This window comes from Bos indicus, chromosome 5 (genome assembly GCF_029378745.1).
Source record: "Bos indicus isolate NIAB-ARS_2022 breed Sahiwal x Tharparkar chromosome 5, NIAB-ARS_B.indTharparkar_mat_pri_1.0, whole genome shotgun sequence".
Lineage (NCBI taxonomy): Eukaryota > Metazoa > Chordata > Mammalia > Artiodactyla > Bovidae > Bos > Bos indicus.
In genome coordinates this window covers 14,104,227-14,119,146 of record NC_091764.1, presented here as the reverse complement: position 1 = coordinate 14,119,146, position 14,920 = coordinate 14,104,227, and positions in this window count along the sequence as shown.

Genomic DNA, 14,920 nt, shown 5'->3' with positions numbered 1-14,920 from the left:
TATCTTAAAACCAATATTTTTGTTCAAGTATAAATAGAAATTAAAATGATTAGGGAATCACTAGGGAATCTGACCAAGATTGGTTAAAATAAGATATATATCAGTAATTATTGAAATGTTACAGCTATTCCACTGCACGTTGTCAAACAATTTCTCCAGATACACATTGCTTATATAAGCACAGGATTAAGTTGTCATCATTCTCTTATGTTTATGCCAAATTGACCAAAATTCTTTACTTGGGTTGTTTAGTCTATGTTGGGCTGGTATATCATATTTTCATTAAAAATCTATACTGTTCATCTATTTAATCTTATAGGGAATTTTCCTGAACTGTTGGAGCTTTAAACCTCTTGTACTTGATTGTTATTATGATTTATGATTTCAACTTTTAAAAGATGTTAAGTACAAAAATACTGAAAACTGAATGTATTTACATATCTCGTCTTTCCTATTTGACTGTATATGTCATAAAGATCAGTATGAGTAACTCATTTCTTAATATTAATGATTTTGATTGACTAAAAGAAGTTGTAAATTTTATGAAATGCTCTAGCTCATAGGAAAGTGGTAAAGTTTAAAAAGTACAGTCTGATAGCAGATTTGCCAAATGTAATTAGTATAATGTAATTTATAATATATCAACTCTCACCTTTACCTGCTTTATACATATATATTCATTTACTTGTATATATATATGTGTATATATATACACATATATATATATTTACTTGTCTTCATCCACAAGAATACAAACTTCAAGAAAGCAGTGATAATCTGATTTTTTTTTTTTTTACTCATATAGGCTACAGTTATTGATTTTGTGTGGTCAGTATCCCTTTGTCCTTACTTATATTAACTGTTCCTGATACTCATTTGGGGAGCCACATCTCATGAACTCTAAGTACATGCCTCTTTCATGAACAGCTCTAATTCCTGGTTCACTTGAAGTTTATAAGAGCTATTTAGTCTCAATTTTGGCACTTGGTTGAGATTAATGGGTAAATATCTTTCCTGGACTACAATTGTGAATGAATGTAAGATATAGAAAATTATTCAGCCATTATGTCAATGTAGCTAAAGGACCACTTTAAAATGGAGAAAACAAACAAAAAAGGTAGAAAAAGGTTTAATATTTTATGACACTAAAATATCTCATACATTAAAAATTAAACTAAAAATGCCAAAAGTATTGAAAGATATGCAAAAAATGAAATCAAACTTATACATCTGGACCCATACATGTGGAATTTTCAGCAATAATTGATTACTAAATAAAGTATATTATGTACTTACCTAAAGAATTAATATTTTTTCCTTTTAAAGTAGGCAAATATATTTCTACATAAGTATAGAGATACAAAGATAGATTAATCCAGAGGGAGATAGGGCTTCCAATGCTGACAGAGTTAGAGGGACACCTCAAGTCAGGTTGAATAAGGAAATAATATAATCATTTCATATTTCAAATTATCTTAGTGCATTTATAGTCTTGAAAATTCACTTTGATTTCGGATGACTCTCTATGAACAATGGTTTTATTCAATGGGAGGGAACTCAGTATATGTTAGAGCAGAGTTTCTTGTCACACTGCCTACTCACATCCTGCATTATTCTGTAAAGTTGTGTGATGTTCATTTACCTGTTTGACCATCCTGTGTTTAGTTTCCTCCTCATTAAAAGCAGGATAATTGTACCTGCTCGTAATGCACTGTAGTGTGAAAAGGCTTAGACACATTCTCCAAATATTAACCATAATTAGTAGCATTAATTTTCATATCTGTAAGATAAAACATAGTGCACTTAAACCTCCATAAATAAAGGAGAAGTATATAAACATATTGAAGTAGTTATATATTTTTCAAATTGACAGTTAAATTCACAATATAATAATAGACTAAACTTATAGGCTAAACACTAGGTAAATTTTTGTATTCCCTTCCTAGGTATTAGCATATGGGCAAAAGTAAATTAGTAAGACTATTCTGCCGCATCTTGATGTTTTATTTTTCTCAATATTTTAGAGTTTCAGTGCCTGCATATGGGGTAAGAGCACAGGCTCTGGGGTCCACATTCTGGAGCTCAGACTCTGGATCTGGCTCTTTCACATTAGCTGGATCAGCTGAGCCACTTCTTTAGCACAATCCACTTACCCATAAAACAGGGATCCTAAGAGTAGCTATCTCATAGGGGTATGATTGGAATTACCTGAGTTAATATGTGAAAAGAATTCATACTAATGCATGGTCTGGATTTTTTTAAAAGATTTTTTTGCATGTGAACCATTTTGAAAGTCTTTACCGAATTTGTTAAAATATTGCTTCTTTTGTTTATGTTCTTTCTTTTTAGGGGGGCAGTGCAGTGAGGCATGTAGGGTCTTAGCTCCCTGATGAGGAATCCAACCTACACCCCCTGCATTGGAAGGCAAGTCGTAACCATTGGACCACCAGGGAAGTCCTAGCATGGATTAAATGACATGAAAGTTTCTTTAAATAGAATAAATGGGTAAAACCCTTTATAAAAATAAATAGGAATTATAAAACACATCTGTTCTTTTTTGCTTTACCTGTGTTCTTCAAGCTAATTGCACATCTTTTCTTGACATGCATCTGTATTATGCATTCGTATGAAATATACCTTTCTATTTATTTTTTTTATTAAAGCCAAGAATCACTTTCTTCTAGGAGAAAGAATAAAACCCTAAGTTTGAGACAAAACCAAACTTCATAGAAAACTTAGATATAAGGATATAAAGCTGTGAATAAAGGCACTTTACAAACACCATATGTCCACAGACAGACATGATGTTTTTCAAGAGTATTTTCTCTATATCAAATATTCAGAATTATTAGTATTAATAAATGCAACAAAGCATAAATCATCTTTAAAGCTCTAGTGTGCTGTTTTATATCATCATGTAACCTTCTGACCCATTTAAAATGAACATGTAGGGAATCCATTTTAACAGCTTCTTCCTGTAGGCTTGAGGGACTCTAGAGCTAGCACGAGTCCTACACCAAAAATGTCATTGGGTATTTTCACTCATTTAAAGATTTCCATGCTGGAAAGTTTTGTGTTGAGATGGCATCTCCTAGGAATACAAGTGAATAAACAGCACAGAAAGAGGCAAGAACAGAGAAATATTTGTTCAACACTCTGCATGCTGTAACAACGTGCAGCATCATTTATGATATGTTACCTCAGCCAAAAATGACATGATGTTATAAATCACTAATTTCTCAATTTTGGAAAGGAAGTTGGAAATATGGGAGAAGGTCATATTCAGTTCAGGTCATGAAAACCAAAAATGCACAGGTTGGACTTTTTATGTTTTACTAAATCCCAGAAGAGGTTCAATATCATAGTTATTACTATTATTTTCCTCTTGGAAAAGAAAGGAAATGGAAAAATTCTTGCCCGATTTTTGAGGCATTATAATATGGCCTGGGAGAGTTTTACTTTTTATTTAATACTTATTAAATCCTGGTTATTCTTTATTCCGTAAGCTAATATTTCACCAAATAAACATTAATGACTTTTCTTTTTTTTAAACCTACTTCAGTAATACATTTTTCCTTACCTACAGTGATCATGCTAAGTTTCTCCATCCTGGATTTTGATCTAAAGGAATAGTTCTAAACCAGTATTGGAACACATCGTTTTAAAAATTTATGCCACAAGGTTTTCAAAGTTGAGAAATTCTAAGTAAGAGGACCCTAGAGAATCAAACAGCTGGTTTGAACCGGAAAGACTGCTCGGCAAAAAGAATGAGAAATACATGCGTTTTCAAAGGCTTTCTCCTGTCATTGTTCCAATGGACTCTCTTTCACCCTTAATAAAACTTCTGTTTCTTTCACTTGATCTAGGTGGAAAGAATCACACAAAGAACCACAGGTAAAAGATGAATTATCCAACAGATGAAACAGAAAACTTAGCTGTGTATGTTTCAGAGGATGTTTAATTGCCTGGAAAAGTTCCCTTGAATATTCAGAGGTCAGCTAGCTGAGGATGACGGCAGGCTCCCTGTTATGGCCCCTTTGGAGAGCAAATCTATCACCTTTATGTTTTGTATTCTAGTAAACAGCAGCAAGCTTACTGAATAAGGTTACTGGAACTTTACTATAGAATTTGTTATGTAAAACAAATCCAAGATATACTCTATCAAATGGAATTCTTGCTGCTCTTTTCATCCATTTACACTACATATATTCATCTCTTATTTCCTATGTTAAAAACTTTTAAGCAAATAAAATAGGGCAAAGTAATTCACATCCTCTGCCTATAATGGAAATGACAGCCTTGTGAAAGACGTGGATAAATCTAAAGTGCAATAGAAAGAAATAGTAGCCTTCATAATTACATATAAACAGTGCAATAGGGGAAAGTGTGGCTTAGATGAAAGAGTCAGACAGATGAAGATTAATATATTATACCATCTTTATTTATGACAAAAGATAGGTTGGAAGACATGGCTTGCTAACAGTGCATTGAAGAATTACTTATTCACCCAGGTACAGTCATAGCTGAAAAACCACAAACTTCCTCTATTGAGGTTAACCTTGAAAAATTTACAGCATGAAGAGCCCCCTGACTCTAAAAGAGGAAAGAGCTAAGCTCAGCATATCCGGTTAGTTTTGTTAGATTTCTAATCAGAAAACTCACTTCTCTCACAGAAAGAAATGGATAACCAGTGGAGAAAGAGCTTCAAATATCATTTTAGTGAGTTCCTCCACATGGAAACATGACCTGTAACATAAACAGCAACACACCAAGACACATGACTCTAAGAACTGAATTACTATAAGGCAGACGCTCCCTGGGGTCACCTAATTCCTAACTCCCTTTCACAAATCTCCTTACTCTGGGAACAAAGCAAAAGTCTTGGGATCATGAATCCTGATATCCCACCCTCACCAGATCACTTCCCAAACACAGGATGACATGTAATAACATATATAATCATTGTAATGTGCAATACTCCAGGATTTTGGCATGTGTTAAAATAGTATTGGTCACACAGTTTAAGTCATAATAATTAAGGATTAGTTATGTAATTTGAATTTAAGAATGAAAGTATTGGATTGGAATATTGTTCTTCCTGTATAGTTTGCTGTTTGTTTCAGTTTATTCACACTCTTTTTTCTTAAGTGCCAAAACACTCACACTCTTAGAGAAAGTGATTTATCCATGTATTTAAACAAGCCAATTAATGATATCATCATTATGATTTAAAAAACATATTTGAGCCTGAAAAGTATTTATTCTTTTAGTCACTCCCTCCCTTTTCCTGTTTAGAAATGCCACTTAGACACAGAATTTTGGTTGAGATCATCATAAATGTTACTCTAAAATGATAAGCAAATGGAAAAGATGATCTTTTCTCCTCTTAATTTAGCTAATGCTACAGATATCTTGCTCTTCTAGAGTGTACCTAAACCAAACTATATTAAATTTCTCAAACTTATATGGCCATAATGGTTTCTAGTACTATCTCAGAGAAATCTTCTGGCTAAGACAGAGTCCAGTAGCTAGGAGAGGTAATTCTCCGTAGCCAAGTGCAAGTTTTCATGTTTGAGAATAAGACTTGGCAAAACTAAGACCCACTTTAAGGAAAACCAAGACCTAGGTTAGCAGTTATCTTCACTTCTATCATAGGATCTCTACTTTGATAGAGTGACTATTGTTCTGGGACTTGAAAAAATAAAATCACCTGGAATATTCAAATTAAGATGAAGATATTCTGTTGCTTTTTAACTGTTGATTGCCAGAGAGAGACAAAATTTAAATTTCATTTTCTGGTAACATAGTATCAAATAAAAATCAATATCTTATTATAGAAATATAAAAATTTAGTATGGATTATATGTTAAAGCTTGAATATATCAAAACTAAACAAAGGGCAACAAAGTTTATCTGCACTTTCCTCAAAATGCAAACCTGAGTACTTGACATACTGAGGACTGTTAACCTAAGGTGAGCTACTGCATCGAATGAACTTTATTAGCAAATTAAAATAAGCAAATTTGCCTTGCAGTTACTCTTCCTTCTGCTTTACTACCATATTACTAAATCAAGGGTTCACTAAGATTTTTTAATGTTAGTTTATATTTTTTTCAAATTTTATAAACTTTGACCAGTATTTTATCCAATATTTGTTATCTCACCTTTTGGGGGGGATTACAATTACATATTTTACACATCATACATATATTAAACTCTTAGAGATTATTTCATCTCAAACTTTCTGGTGCTCTACTCTTACTTATTTTTTGAATGTATTTCATTCTGGATGGTTACTATTGTTACATCAACAGATCCAGTGTTGATTGCTCTTTTTTTTTTTCCTATTTAAGATATTTTATTTATTTTTTATGTTTTTTTAAAAATTTTATTTTATTTTTAAACTTTACAATATTGTATTGGTTCTGCCATATATCGAAATGAATCCGCCACAGGCATACATGTGTTCCCCATCCTGAACCCTCCTCCCTCCTCCCTCCCCATACCATCCCTCTGGGTCGTCCCAGTGCACCAGCTCCAAGCATCCGGTATCGTGCATTGAACCTGGACTGGCGACTCGTTTCATACATGATATTATACATGTTTCAATGTCATTCTCCCAGATCTTTTTTCTTGTAATAGCTTAGTCAAACATAATGAATGCCTAAGAAATCACCTGTTTTTAAAATCTTGGGAGTTTACATTGGATAAATAATTTAATGTTAATATTTATGGTTGTCAAAATAATTTTTGACAGGTGTACAGAAATATTTATTGAATAATCCTAGGATTTCATCAATGATTAAAAAACACTTAATAATTGTTAGATGGTGATTTGTATACCAGATACTGTCCCGTAATCAGATGATTCTCACAGCAAATCATCTGTACTGGAGGGTAAGTACGATTTTCATTTAACAGGAAAATAAGTTATCAGGATTAGGACAAAGAAATTACCACAATTCTAGTAAACTATAAACTCTTTTTCACTCCAGCCCAAAGTCTATGCTATTTTCCCCACGACTTGGAGAAACTATTCTTCTAAGGAAACAAATAGACATTTTCTGGAGATGAGAGGTGGAGCACTGGATTTTGAGAACTTACACCAAATATTATAAAATGAATTAATATTTAAGAAATTAAGTAATATATATTTTGCAGCATAAATTCTAGTGATTAAAGCTTGACAAATTCAACTCAGCTATTGGGGCATGAAATAAAATAAGTTTAAAAGTCACAAAATTTTGTGAAATATAATTATCCCCCCAAAGTGATGACTAGTGATTGTAAATGAACAAATAAAACATTCTGAACTTCATATCAGTAGATACTGTTATATCTGTCCTTATCATTAGTGGCAAAGAATGAGTCAATATTTTTTTTTTAAAAATCAGTTTACATTAGCCTCATTGTATTCTGCCTCTTTGAAACATTCAGTTAAGTGAGGACTTATCATTCAAAATATTTAGATGTGTTCATGCCATGGAAATACGTGATTTGCATTTTCTATCAGAATTGGAGTGGTTAAAATTAGGAAAGCTGGATAAACATCTTCTTGCTTCCAAACTTCAAAACAACAACTAATTGCACAATTTTAAATATACCTCATGGAAAAATAGGAATGATATTATGGAACAAATATATCACCATCAGACATATTTCTTACTCACAATAATTACTTGCAGACTGAGTTACTTCTCTATTGAAAGAACATTTTTACTTTTTTTCTTAAATGACAAATTTCATCTTTTATAATACTTATGATAACCGCTATAAACAAAAGCAGATTCTTTAACAAGAATCAACGGACTATACTTAAATAGAAAGTTTTTTTTGTATTTATTATTTCACACAGTTTTACTGAGTTAAAATATTTAGACCTTTAATGTGTATTATTCAGGGCTTTCCTGATGACTCAGACAGTAAAGAATCTGCCTGCAATGCAAGAGACCAGGGTTTGATCCCTAAGTCAGGAAGATCCTCTGGAGAAAGGAATGGCAACCCACTCCACTATTCTTGCCTGGAGAATTTCAAGGACAGAGAAGCCTAGTATTTATTTATCGAAAAGAGAATATACCAGGAGCCTAGTATTTATTCATTGAAAATTTTTATGACAGAAGTGGGAAGAAAACTAGAATTTTTTTCAGGATTTCACATTCATCCTCCTAGTAAGAGATTGTTAAAAAAGAATGCCTCACAATTATTCTCTCATTTTCTCCAGGCAATTTTTTCCCTAATATTCTTCGTTTGTTTTCTTATTTTGAATTAGTGAGAAAATTAGAAATAGTTCTGAAAAAAGTAAGAGAACATTTTTATCTTGGCTTCTTTTTGCTTGAAATTGGTGACATATGTATTGTATAAAATGACATGTTATCCTAACATAAATAAAATGCTTCAGTACAAGTTGTGAATGAAACATTTAGTAGAAACTCTTGCTGGGATTTCATAACTAACCCACATCAGATTTGTAAAATAATTATATTTAAATTTTTTATTTTATTTTTAAACAATTTTATAGCTTCATATAAATCCCCAAAGACACAATGAACAAGTATATATTAGGCATGCTTTTGCACTTGGCTATTTTTGGCTCAGCATAATTTTGTGAGATCCATCCATATTATTGTATGTATAAGTTAGTTGGTAAGAGTATTTGCATACAAGCCTTTTTATGGAATGTGTGTGTGTGTTAGTTGCAGAGTTATATCTGACTCTTTGTGACCTTATGGACTGTAGATCACCAGGTTCCTTTATCCATGTAATTCTCCAGGCAAGAACACTGGAGTGAGTTGCCACATGGCTTGCAAGATCTTTGTTCCCAGATGCAGAGCCCATGGCAGTGAAAGCACAGAATTCTAACCATTGGACCATCAGGGAATCCCCTGAAATATGTTATATTTTTAAGGCAAATATTTAACAATAAGATTGCTGGGTCATATGGTAATTGTACATTTGTCTTTTTTAGCAATTAGCAAACACCTTCCAGAATGGTTGTGGTATTTTACAATACCACCAGCAACATATGAGTCAATTTGGCCCACATCTTTGTGAAAACAGACAGTAGTCTGTTTAATGTCTGTGTACTAGTGGGTGTGTTTTATAGTTTTAATTTGCAATTCTCTGATAACTAATGCTACTGAGCATCTTTCTTATGCTTATGTGTCATTCATATCGTATTTGGTGAAATTTCTGTTCAAATATTTTCCAGACGTTTACATAGCATTATCTGATTATCGAATTATAAGAGTTCTCCCCCAGCCCCAGCTTTGTTGAAATATAATTGTCATATAGCACTGTGTTAGTTTAAGGTATGAGTTTCCTTGATGGCTCAGTGGTAAAGAATCTGCTTATACTGCAGGAGAGGAGGGGATGTGGGTTCCACCCCTGGATGGGGAAGATCCCCTGGAGGAGGAAATCACAACCCACTCGAGTACTCTTGCCTGGAAAAATCTATGGACAGAGAAGCCTGGTGGGCTGCAGTCCATGGGGTTGCAAAGAGTCGGACATGACTGAGCATGAGCACTAAACAAGAGAAAAGTTTACGGTATACAGCATGCTGCTGATTTGGTGTAAGTATCCATTGTGAGGAGACTATCAGAATCAGGTAGCTAATACATCCTCTGTTCTAAAATTATACTCTCTAATGTGTATCAGGGAAATGTATTCACTTTCTTCAGAACACGAGCATTCTACTTTTGATTCCTAGCATCAAGAAATGTTTGGAGATGGAGAAAATGTGGAACTGCCTATTGAAAGGATGAGACGCTTGAGAGAGTACCTGGTTCAGTGATTGCTCCTTCTCTGAGATGGGTCTCAATACATGCTATCGGTCTCTAAGCTTTTTCTATGCTAATAGCATCCAAATTCTAAACATCCTAAGCCCAACATGACACATGGTCTGACCCAAGTTGAGCCAAACATGTCAGTTATATTTTCCTGACGACTCCTGTAGGAGTCAGATCAGTGCACATGATTCGAATTAAGCCATTCAGAAATCTTCACTAGATTCCCCAACCTATAGCAAAGAGCAGGTGAATCCTTCTCCAGAAGTACTAACCTTGACAGGAGAGTTTTAGAAGCTGTTGATGACGATAGTTCATGTGGAGAAAAGAGTGGGACGTACAGAGCTCACAGTCAAAGAACAGAAAGGATGAGATGAAGAGTTGATTTGTGGTAAAGTTGCAGAATATCTAAGGGTAGTTAACACTAAATGATTATTCACCCAAGGATATAGCCTATGCCAAGTGAAACCATAATTGTTTTAAATTCAGTTTGGAAAGTAAAGAGTAAATATTCATTTAAAATTTGAGTTAGTTGTGCCGGATCTTATTTTGAGAGATTTGATGATCTGAATATTATCATGCCTCCTTGTTATCTTTAGTTGCAAATAAATATGAATTTATGTTTATAATCTTTACCAATGTCAAAAACAAAAAATATTGAATTATTCTTTATAATTTTTAAATGGTGCTTTTACTTATTCACACTATGTATTGTCCCCTAAAGTTAACCTGTCTATATTAGGGAATAGAAACATCTTAAGAGCTTTACACAAGTTCAAAAGTTTCAGTGATTGCTTTTCTCTCTTCTGGCTAAATTATTTTCTAGAGAGGATATATTATTTAACAATAAAATATTATTAAAATGATCCAAAATTATACTTAATCTGTCCTAGACAGATTGTCTGTCCTAGACAATTACATTGCGTTGAAAACTTACTGTTAACACATTAAAAAAAAAAAAAAAAAAAAAAAGAACTGACACTAAAGATATACAGGAAGCTACAAATTGAGAACAATACACATTGGTAGGATAGAGTTAAGTTCACTGTGCAAAAATACTGACAATTGTTTTTATTTTTTTGCATTTTAAATCAGTCCATGCTATATTTAGTAGAGACATTTAATGCTTGGATTGACAATATTTTTCCAGGCTGTGCATTTCTGTCTTGAGTAGGATAAGAAACAGGAACACATCACTCTCATCCTCTTCAGACAATTCCGCTGAAGCTTTATTTATATTGGAATGATTTTAAAACCTCTCTCAGCATTTGAAGGATTGTCTTGCTCTAGTATAACCTATGGATCAAATTCCCTTTTCTAATTTCTTTATTCCCTACAAGGTCTGTCTGTTCTATAGCTACCCCTCCTTTTTTTTTTTTTTTTTCTCTCTTCTTGGAGATTTCCTTAATATTTTACTATTCTAGGGACATAACAAGTGGGTGGTATCCACGTAAGTGATTTCTTCCTCTCTCACAAAATAATAGGTACTTGATGTTCAGTTTCAGAGAAAGATAGATAGACTGGTGAATATATTCCTGAAACACTAAAATATTACATAGGAGTAACAGAGAGAGAAAGAGAGAAATACAATTATTTTTTTTACTTTGATAGTAATTATGATCATAATTAAATAGCTCCAAACTTCTATTTCCCATAGACTATATTCATGTATGATGGGTGGTAGATATTAGAGAGATCACAGATATTCCAGCCACCTCTTCTTCCAGATACTCTGGCTTATCTAGCACTTTGTCCTTCCACCTGAATTTAGCAGAGGCCATGTGATGTGATTTGACTGCCAGGTTGACATTTGAAAAGACAGTCAGTGCCTTCCCATAATCTTGTCCCTTTAATGTAACAACTCACAGTAGCAGATAATGGCAATGAGAGGATGGTTTTCATGGTGAGATGATGATGACAACAGGTAGACTGCACAGAAAACTCAAAATATTCATTGAGGATAAACAAAACATAAAACATGATTCTTGCCACCGATATTTGGGAATTGTTTGCTACTTCATAATAAGTTTGTTTTTAATAGATATAACTAAATTTGAATGACATACAATTACCTGTAGTATTTAATAGGAAATGTCTTTATTCATAACTAATATATTTACTTTGGGTAATATACTTTTATAAATCTTTATTATTTTGTAACTTCAAATTAATGATGCAGTATTTAGTAAATTAATGAATAACTTTTACCTTAAAAGGAGTAATTCAGAGTAACTTTTAAGAATAAAGACACAGAGAAGGTTATGTTACCCTGATATACAGAATAGTAACTTCCTTAATTATGGATATGTTATTTTGTTCAACTTTTTATAAGTTGTTAATATTTTGTGACTATTTATAAGCTTTTAATTCCTGAATTACTATATTCAATTTTTGCTTTAATTAAATTGTTCTGCAATTGTTACTTAAAACTTTCCCTTTCATTTTATTTTTCAAAGAATCTTATTAAATACACATTAAAGCATTATTATTTTTCAATTTCACATTTCTTTTGTCTTTCCTGTCTTTTTCACTACACTGAGTATTCTTTTGATACATCTTCTAGTTCTTTACTTCTCTCTTCAGTTGTATCTTTTCTTGCTCTTTCATCCATCTGCTGACATTTATATTTTCAAACAACTACACTCTTTAAAATTTTTTTGAAAATCTTGCACAGAAATTTGGCTTGCTAATACTGTGTTTCTGGCAGTTTCAATAACGTATGTCCTGCTGCTGCTACTTAATTGCTCAGTCATGTTCAACTCTTTGCAACTCCATGGACTGTAGCCCACCAGGCTCTTCTGTCCATGGGATTTTCTAGGCAAGAATGCTGGAAGAGGTTGTCATTTCCTTCTCCAGGGGATCTTCCTGACCCAGAGATCAAACCCACATCTCCTGCATTGGCAAGCATATTCTTTACCACCGAGCTACCTGGGAAGCCCAATTTATGTCCTAGAAGATAATTTTTTCCCCCTCAAATAAGTACCAGTGGCTCAGCACTAAAGAATCTACCTACAATGCAAGAGATACAGGAGATTTGGGTTAGATCCCTGGCTTGGAAAGATCCCCTGGAGGAGAAAATGCAATCCATTCTGGTATTCTTGCCTGGAAAATCCCATGGACAGAGGAGTTTGGCATGCTACAGTTCATGGGTCACAAAAAGGTCAGACCCGACAGCACACACAGCAGTGTTCTTAAAGAAACTTCCTAATTCTTAATACACCAGCAGTGCTGCAAAAATGTGTCTTTCAGCAATCAGTGGTTCTGCAGTGAGTATTCTTGTAAAGTTTTTTTTTCCCCATATCTAATGATTTAGGAGTAAACTCCAGAATGTATATTTTCACAAGTTCACCCCTTGTTGATTCTGTGGCAGTTGAATCACTGAAGAGTCTGATAAATATGGCTATTAATATGTACAAAATTTATTGCAAAAAACATGTTAACAGTCTTTAGGATATCAATAATGGGCTAAAGCTTGGACTGCAAGGAGATCCAACCAGTCAATCCTAAAGGAAGCCAGTCCTGAATTGGAAGGACTGATGCTGAAGCTGAAACTCCAAAGCTTTGGCCACCTGATATGAAGAACTGACTCACTGGAAAAGACCCTGATGCTGGGACGAGAAGGAAGAGGATGACAGAGGATGAGACGGTTGGATGGCATCTGACGCAATGGACATGAGTTTGAGTAAGCTCCAGGAGTTGGTGATGGACCAGGAAGTCTGGCATGCTGCAGTCCATGGGGTTGCAAGGAGTTGGACATGACTGAGTAACTGAACTGAACTGAAAAGTATTATATTTCAGAATACTCCCTTTGGTATCACTCTGCAGAGTGAAAGGAAGAGATAGGCTGGAGGAAATGAAATGAAGTCAAAAACAGAGGAAGAATTTAAGGACTGAGCTGAGGTAGTCAGAACAAAGGGAAATGGAATTATGTAGATTTAGGACTAAGAATTATAACTGATGAGTTTTAAGGACTATTAGAGCTTCCCTCCTAGCTCAGTAGGTAAAGAATCTACCTGCAATGCAGGAGACCCAGGTTCAATTCCTGGGTTGAGAAGATTCCCTGGAGAAGAAAATGGCGATCCACTCCAGTATAGAGGAGCCTGGCAGGCTATAATCCATGGGGTCGCAAGAGTTGGGCACAACTTAGCAACTAAACCACCACCACTGAAGATTGTTAAAAGGTACTGCTGCTGCTGCTGCTAAGTCCCTCCAGTTATATCTGACTCTCTGCGAACCCATAGACGGCAGAAGCTCCTCTGTTCCTGGGATTCTCCAGGCAAGAACACTGGAGTGGGTTGCCATTTCCTTCTCCAAGTTAAGGGGTAAGAGGTTAGTAAATAGAAGAATCAGATTTCAACGTTGATTTTCTTACCTTGGTTGATGCTGGTTACATTACTTAAAATAGGGGGTAAGTGGGATTTTTGATGAGTTTCTTTAAGGGTTAAAGATAGAATAGGATGATTTTAGCCTTTGGTACTCTGAAATTGGTGTGAATCTACAGGGACAGTGAGGAGGCAGTAGCACAAAGATTTGAGAGACAAGATATGAATTTGTTCCATACATTTTGAAGCTATAAGCACGTGAAAGTGAAAGTCGCTCAGTCGTGTCCGACTTTGCAACCCCATGGACTATACAGTCCATGGAATTCTCCAGGCCAGAAGGTAGGTAGCCTTTCCCTTCTCTAGGGGATCTTCCCAACCCAGGGATCCAACCCAGGTCTCCTGCATTGCAGGTGGATTCTTTACCAGCTGAGCCACAAGGGTAGCCCAAGAATATTGGAGTGGATTGCCTATCCCTTCTCAAGCAGATCTTCCCCACCCAGGAATGGAACTAGGATCTAGGAAGGAACTAGGATTGCAGGCAGATTCTTTACCAACTGAGCTATCAGGGAAGCCCCATATATATGGGGGATATATATATATACACACAGACACATATATATACACCACAAGCATATATATGGTATTCAAAAACATGGAAATGAATCATGTGATCCTGGGAGATTGTAAAGAGGGGAAAGAAAATAAGACAAAGAATTGTAACATATATCATTATTAAAAATTGACAGAGAAGTGGAACTAGTGGATATTGTCATGCTGCATATTTATCCAAGCACAAAATAAGGCATCCTAATACAA